This window comes from Oncorhynchus masou, unplaced genomic scaffold (genome assembly GCF_036934945.1).
Source record: "Oncorhynchus masou masou isolate Uvic2021 unplaced genomic scaffold, UVic_Omas_1.1 unplaced_scaffold_3595, whole genome shotgun sequence".
NCBI classification, from domain to species: Eukaryota; Metazoa; Chordata; class Actinopteri; order Salmoniformes; family Salmonidae; genus Oncorhynchus; species Oncorhynchus masou.
The window spans coordinates 22,501-30,058 of NW_027010000.1; the positions used below are offsets into that span (position 1 = coordinate 22,501).

Consider the following 7,558-nt stretch of genomic DNA (forward strand, 5'->3'; position numbering starts at 1 on the left):
TGGAATCCCTCACTGCTTCACAGTAACGACTGGGGCTGGAATCCCTCACTAGAACCAGTAGGTCTAAAGCGTACCTCGACTAAAAGGCCTAACCAACTCCTGTTCACTAGCTAACTAGTTGATTTCTCATAGATTTTTTCTTCTTCTTAAAACTACAATGTTGGTTAAGGGTTTGTAAGTAAGCATTTCACTGTAAGGTCTACCTACACCTGGCGCATGTAAGAAATACAATTTGATTTGAAACTGTAGGGGTTCCCAGTCTTAGTGTCGGTGTCCCCACAGGGTGCTGTTAAAGTGTCTCATACAGAAAGTAATGCTGTGTTCCTAGGTAAAGCCAAATAACCAGAATGATTGGTCATAATGTAACCATGGCCACTGCAGTAATGACGTAAGGACCACTGTCGTCGGGGCAGTGGTAGTCATGGTTACTCACCTGCGCCCATGATGAGTCCGGGGGCTGAGTCTTTGGTGTGGACGGTCCCTGATACGTAGGGGTTGTCAGCCCAGCGCAGGTGGAGGTGGAGGTGACAGTCAGGCTAGGAGAGGGGACAGAGAGCTGACCTGAGTTATGTGACATTAAAAGGGTAGTTCTCTCTCTCTCTCTCTCCCTCTCCCTCTCCCTCTCCCTCTCCCTCTCCCTCTCTCTCTCTCTCTCTCTCTCTCTCTCTCTCTCTCTCTCTCTCTCTCTCTCTCTCTCTCTCTCTCTCCCTCTCCCTCTCCCTCTCCCTCTCCCTCTCCCTCTCTCTCTCTCTCTCTCTCTCTCTCTCTCTCTCTCTCTCTCTCCTCTCTCTCCCCCCTCTCTCCCTCCCTCCCCCTCTCTATCTCTCTCTCTCGCTCTCTCTCAATTCAATTCAATTCAAGGGCTTTATTGGCATGGGAAACATGTGTTAACATTGCCAAAGCAAGTAAGGTAGATAATATATAAAGTGAAATAAACAATAAAAATTAACAGTAGACATCACACATACAGAAGTTTCAAAACAATAAAGACATTACAAATGTCATATTATATATATACATATATAATATATTGTTAAAACACTGTATATATATATATACAGTGTTTTAACAATGTACAAATGGTAAAGGACACAAGAAAAAATAAATAAGCATAGATATGGGTTGTATTTACAATGGTGCGTGTTCTTCACTGGTTGCCCTTTTCTCGTGACAGCAGGTCACAAATCTTGCTGCTCTGATGGCACACTGTGGAATTTCACCCAGTAGATATGGGAGTTTTTCAAAATTGGATTTGTTTTCGAATTCTTTGTGGATCTGTGTAATCTGAGGGAAATATGTCTCTCTAATATGGTCATACATTGGGCAGGAGGTTAGGAAGTGCAGCTCAGTTTCCACCTCATTTTGTGGGCAGTGAGCACATAGCCTGTCTTCTCTTGAGAGCCATGTCTGCCTACGGTGGCCTTTCTCAATAGCAAGGCTATGCTCGCTGAGTCTGTACATAGTCAAAGCTTTCCTTAATTTTGGGTCAGTCACAGTGGTCAGGTATTCTGCCGCTGTGTACTCTCTGTGTAGGGCCAAATAGCATTCTAGTTTGCTCTGTTTTTTGTTAATTCTTTCCAATGTGTCAAGTAATTATCTTTTTGTTTTCTCATGATTTGGTTGGGTCTAATTGTGCTGCTGTCCTGGGGCTCTGTAGGGTGTGTTTGTGTTTGTGAACAGAGCCCCAGGACCAGCTTGCTTAGGGGACTCTTCTCCAGGTTCATCTCTCTGTAGGTGATGGCTTTGTTGTGGAAGGTTTGGGAATCGCTTCCTTTTAGGTGGTTATAGAATTTAACGGCTCTTTTCTGGATTTTGATAATTTGTGGGTATCGGCCTAATTCTGCTCTGCATGCATTATTTGGTGTTCTACGTTGTACACGGAGGATATTTTTGCAGAATTCTGCATGCACAGTCTCAATTTGGTGTTTCTCCCATTTTGTGAAGTCTTGGTTGGTGAGCGGACCCCAGACCTCACAGCCATAATGGGCAATGGGCTCTATGACTGATTGAAGTATTTTTAGCCAAATCCTAATTGGTATGTTGAAATTGATGTTCCTTTTGATGGCATAGAATGCCCTTCTTGCCTTGTCTCTCAGATCGTTCACAGCTTTGTGGAAGTTACCTGTGGCGCTGATGTTTAGGCCAAGGTATGTATAGTTTTTTGTGTGCTCTAGGGCAACAGTGTCTAGATGGAATTTGTATTTGTGGTCCTGGTGACTGGACCTTTTTTGGAACACCATTATTTTGGTCTTACTGAGATTTACTGTCAGGGCCCAGGTCTGACAGAATCTGTGCATAAGTTCTAGGTGCTGCTGTAGGCCCTCTTTGGTTGGTGACAGAAGTACCAGATCATCAGCAAACAGCAGACATTTGACTTTGGATTCTAGTAGGGTGAGGCCGGGTGCTGCAGACTTTTCTAGTGCCCGCGCCAATTCATTGATATATATGTTGAAGAGGGTGGGGCTTAAGCTGCATCCCTGTCTAACCCCACGACCATGTGTGAAGAAATTTGTGTTTTTTGCCAATTTTAACCTCACACTTGTTGTTTGTGTACATTCATTTTATGATGTCGTATGTTTTACCCCCAACACCACTTTCCATCAGTTTGTATAGCAGACCCTCATGCCAAATTGAGTCGAAGGCTTTTTTGAAATCAACAAAGCATGAGAATTAGGGTGTGCAGGGTGAATACATGGTCTGTTGTACGGTAGTTTGGTAAAAAGCCAATTTGACATTTGCTCAGTACATTGTTTTCATTGAGGAAGTGTACGAGTCTGCTGTTGATGATAATGCAGAGGATTTTCCCAAGGTTACTGTTGACGCATATTCCACGGTAGTTATTGGGGTCAAATTTGTCTCCATTTTTGTGGATTGGGGTGATCAGTCCTTGGTTCCAAATATTGGGGAAGATGCCAGAGCTAAGGATGATGTTAAAGAGTTTTAGTATAGCCAATTGGAATTTGTTGTCTGTATATTTGATCATTTCATTGAGGATACCATCAACACCACAGGCCTTTTTGGGTTGGAGGGTTTTTATTTTGTCCTGTAACTCGTTCAATGTAATTGGAGAATCCAGTGGGTTCTGGTAGTCTTTAATAGGTGATTCTAAGATCTGTATTTGATCATGTAAATGTTTTTGCTCTTTATTCTTTGTTATAGAGCCAAAAAGATTGGAGAAGTGGTTTACCCATACATCTCCATTTTGGATAGATAATTCTTCGTGTTGTTGTTTGTTTAGTGTTTTCCAATTTTCCCAGAAGTGGTTAGAGTCTATGGATTCTTCAATTACATTGAGCTGATTTCTGACATGCTGTTCCTTATTTTTCCGTAGTGTATTTCTGTATTGTTTTAGTGATTCACCATAGTGAAGGCGTAGACTCAGGTTTTCCGGGTCTCTATGTTTTTGGTTGGACAGGTTTCTCAATTTCTTTCTTAGATTTTTGCATTCTTCATCAAACCATTTGTCATTGTTGTTAATTTTCTTCGGTTTTCTATTTGAGAATTTTAGATTTGATAGGGAAGCTGAGAGGTCAAATATACTGTTAAGATTTTCTACTGCCAAGTTTACACCTTCACTGTTACAGTGGAACGTTTTACCCAGGAAATTGTCTAAAGGGGATTGAATTTGTTGTTGCCTAATTGTTTTTTGGTAGGTTTCCAAACTGCATTCCTTCAATCTATAGCATTTCTTAATGTTACTCAGTTCCTTTGGCTTTGATGCCTCATGATTGAGTATTGCTCTGTTTAAGTAGACTGTGATTTTGCTGTGGTCTGATAGGGGTGTCAGTGGGCTGACTGTGAACGCTCTGAGAGACTCTGGGTTGAGGTCAGTGATAAAGTAGTCTTCAGTACTACTGCCAAGAGATGAGCTATAGGTGTACCTACCATAGGAGTCCCCTCCAAGCCTACCATTGACTATGTACATACCCAGCGTGCGACAGAGCTGCAGGAGTTGTGACCCGTTTTTTGTTGGTTATGTTGTCATAGTTGTGCCTAGGGGGCATATGTGGGAGGAAAGCTGTCACCTCCAGGCAGGTGTTTGTCCCCCTGTGTGCTGAGGGTGTCAGGTTCTTGTCCGGTTCTGGCATTTAGGTCGCCACAGACTAGTACATGTCCCTGGGCCTGGAAATGATTGATTTCCCCCTAGAGGATGGAGAAGCTGTCTTCATTAAAATATGGGGATTCTAGTGGGGGGATATAGGTAGCACACAGGAGGACTTTTTCTCTGTTAGGATAATTTCCTTTTGAATTTCTAGCCAAATGTAGAATGTTCCTGTTTTTATTAATTTAATGGAGTGAGTTAGGTCTGCTCTATACCAAATTAGCATACCCCCTGAGTCCCTTCCCTGTTTCCCACCTGGTAGTTTGGTGGATGGGACTACCAACTCTCTGTAACCTAGAGGGCAACCAGTGGGTCTGTCTCCTCTATACCAGATTTCTTGCAGGATGACAATGTCTGTATTACCAATTTCTTTGGTGAAGTCCGGGTTTCTGCTCTTCAGGCCAAAGGCAGATGACCTCAGGCCTTGGATATTCCAGGATAATATAGTGAAGGCTTTTTGTTCCATAGTGTTCAATGTTGTTTGTCATGGTTTGGCCTCAGGTCAGTAAGTGTGAGCAGAGCCTGCTGAGCATCTGGTACATGCCATTGGCTTGGGCGAGTGTGAGAGTGGGGGTTGGGACTGTTTGCTCCCTCACTACCTGGGCGTATGTGTGGCTTCCATGTTGAGGCCCTCTTTGCGGGGGTGGGGTGCATGGGGTGGGCAGGAGTGGCATAGGTCTGATCTGAGGGGGCCTAAATGGGGTGTGGGCATGGTTGACGTGGGGGGGTGTTGATTGGTGGGGGTGTGGATGTGTTTGGGTGTGCGGTGGTCTGGATGTAATTCCTCTTGGCGTGGGTCCTCTATGTGTAGGTCCAGGGGGGTCCTGCAGGTCTGGGAGGGTGTCTCGCTGGTCTGGGTGGGGTGTCTATTGATCTGGTGCTCCTGTGTGAAGTTTTGGGGATACGTTTGAGAGCGATGTCCTTTAGAGTTCGGGCAAAGGTGGGCACTGCTGCCTTGTAGAGGTGGACCTGGTCATAGAGGCTGTTCAAGTCCAGGGTGGAGTGGTGGGCCAGGAAAACGTTTGCATTTGAGGCACAGTCACGGGAAATACTTGCGTTTACCCGCTGTATTGTGGCAGGGTGGAAGTCTTTTCGTGGTAGCAGGGTGGAGTAACCACTTGTGCGTTGGGGAAAGTAGAAGAAGCCTTTTCAATCACTCCCTTCAGTGCTGTGGCCACCCTTTCCTGCTGTGCTCTCAGGTCGTTTGTGCCTGTGTGTATTATTATGTGGCTGGGTGAGCCTAGTTTGGCCTCAGACAGAAGGTCTAGGGCGCGCTGGGTGTTTGGACACCAGAGTTTAGACACACTGTGTTTGGGAAAAAGTTTTTTTTATATATATATTTCCCATTTGAGTCCATAAGTAGTACAATCTGTGTCTTGTGTTTGTCCTCAGTGGGTGTGGGGGGTTGTCAGAAGGGCTATCATGGTGGCTGACAGGGGGGTGCTCAGAATGGGTGAGAGCCGCTGGGCTTGGGGTTCTTCATTTGTCTGTTCTGCTGTGATGTCGACTCTATGGTCAGGGTCTGGTGTGGACTGTTCTGCTGTGGTGTCGAGACTTTTGTTGGGTGCTGAGGTGGGCTGTTCTGCTGGCTTCTCTGTGGGGGTGGCCACCTCTCTAGTGAGTTGTTCTCTGTCACACGCCGTCCCCCTCAACCTCTCCTCCATCCCCCTCATCCTCTCCTCCATCCCCCTCAACCTCTCTTCCACCAGCAGTCTGATACTCTCCTCTAGTGCTCTGTTCTGCTCCTCTTTCTCCTGTTGTATTTGTCTCACCACTGTCCAAAGTGCAGATATGTCTCTGTCCACCTCCAGTTCTCCGGGTCTGGTTAAGGGGCTGTTGTTGTGCTGGACTGTTGTCTGGGTCTGTGCTGACTGAAGTGTAATCACCTGCTGTTCCAGCTCCACCTGCCTTATCTCCAGCTGGGTGAATTTGTCCTTCATTTCAATGAGGGAGTGGTAATCTGTGCTGGGAGGTTGACTCTCCGCTGGGGGTTGCTCGTCTGTGGGGTTACATAATGAAGAGGTCTGGTCTGACCCGTTCGGTGTGGGGGTATCTTTATCAAGGAAGAGCTTCTCCTGCTGGGCTAATTCTTTGATTAGGTGAAAGTCCAGCTGAAACTGTTTGGGGTTACCCTGTATCATTACTGTTCCGGACTTATAGATATCTCTCTCTCTCTCTGTCCCTCTCTCTGTCCCTCTCTCTCTCTCTCTCTGGCCTGTATCTGGCCCTCTCAACTCCAGTACAGATGGTATCACGTGCACTCAATCAAATCGCCTGTACCTGGCCCTCTCAAACATAAACAAAAAAAGTAGCCTGTTTGCAGTAGATTAAACACAGACAACACACATGAATCCACATTTAACAGAAATGTACCAGTGGGTCTTAAACATCACCAGCCTCCTATTCAATCAGACATTATTATTCTAATGTGCTTTGAGACAGGCCTTTTAGATGGAGTCGTAGCAGTGTTTGTGTCGTCTTGGACACACCGTGGGGGTGATAGTGTTGTTGTCAGAGGACACGTGTCTCGGACCTGTCTCCTGGCGTCAGCTGTCACAAATGAGGAGCAGATACAAGCGAGGAGCAGATACAAACGAGGAGCAGATACAAGCGAGGAGCAGATACAAGCGAGGAGCAGATACAAACGAGGAGCAGATACAAACGAGGAGCAGATACAAACGAGGAGCAGATACAAATGAGGAGCAGATACAAACGAGGAGCAGATACAAACGAGGAGCAGATACACACGAGGGAGGAGTAATGGGTGTTCTAAAACAAAGTTATGGTTGAACTTTGTCTGAGGGACCAATGAACTAATAATAACTCAGTCACCCAGCCCTGCACGTTCACGACCACGGTTTGCCTGATTGAATACTTTAAACTGCACTTCTTTGCCTTCCACTCAGGAAGTAATCACTTACATGTCGGCAGATTGATGGGTATTAAGCTGCTGCATTGTGGGTAGTGCATGGTTTCCTTACTGATTTGCAGTTGACCGCTCATGTCAGTAGAAGTGAGCTAGCGCGTTCCCAGCCCCGGCCTTTGTTATGGTGATGTCAGCCATCCACCTTCTGATTAGGCGGAAAGCAATAGACATCACTGTTATGGTATTGTCCGATGTGTGGTCAGTTTGTATGGGTCTCTATAGTAAAAGCCTTTGTTATAGGTGATGAGACAGTCACAGAGCAGAGTTCTTGCCATCCACCTTCTGATTCAGACCCTTGACTCTTTCCACATTTTGTTATGTTACGGCCTTATTCTAAAATGTATTTAAAAAACATATCTACACACAATACAATAATGATGAAGTGAAAACAGGTTTTTAAACATTTTTGCAAATGTCTAAAAAATAAAAACAGAAATACCTTATTTACACAAGTATTCAGACCCTTTGCTATGAGACTCAGGTGCATCCTGTTTCCATTCATCATCCTTGAGATGTTTCTACAACTTCCT

The 7,558-nt window shown here is 45.2% G+C and overlaps 1 pseudogene; it reads right to left on the reverse strand.

Annotated features, from left to right (window-relative positions):
- Positions 1-7,100, reverse strand: part of LOC135534573 (VPS10 domain-containing receptor SorCS2-like) — a 28,413-nt pseudogene extending 21,313 nt beyond the window's left edge.
- Positions 7,101-7,558: the final 458 nt, after the last annotated feature.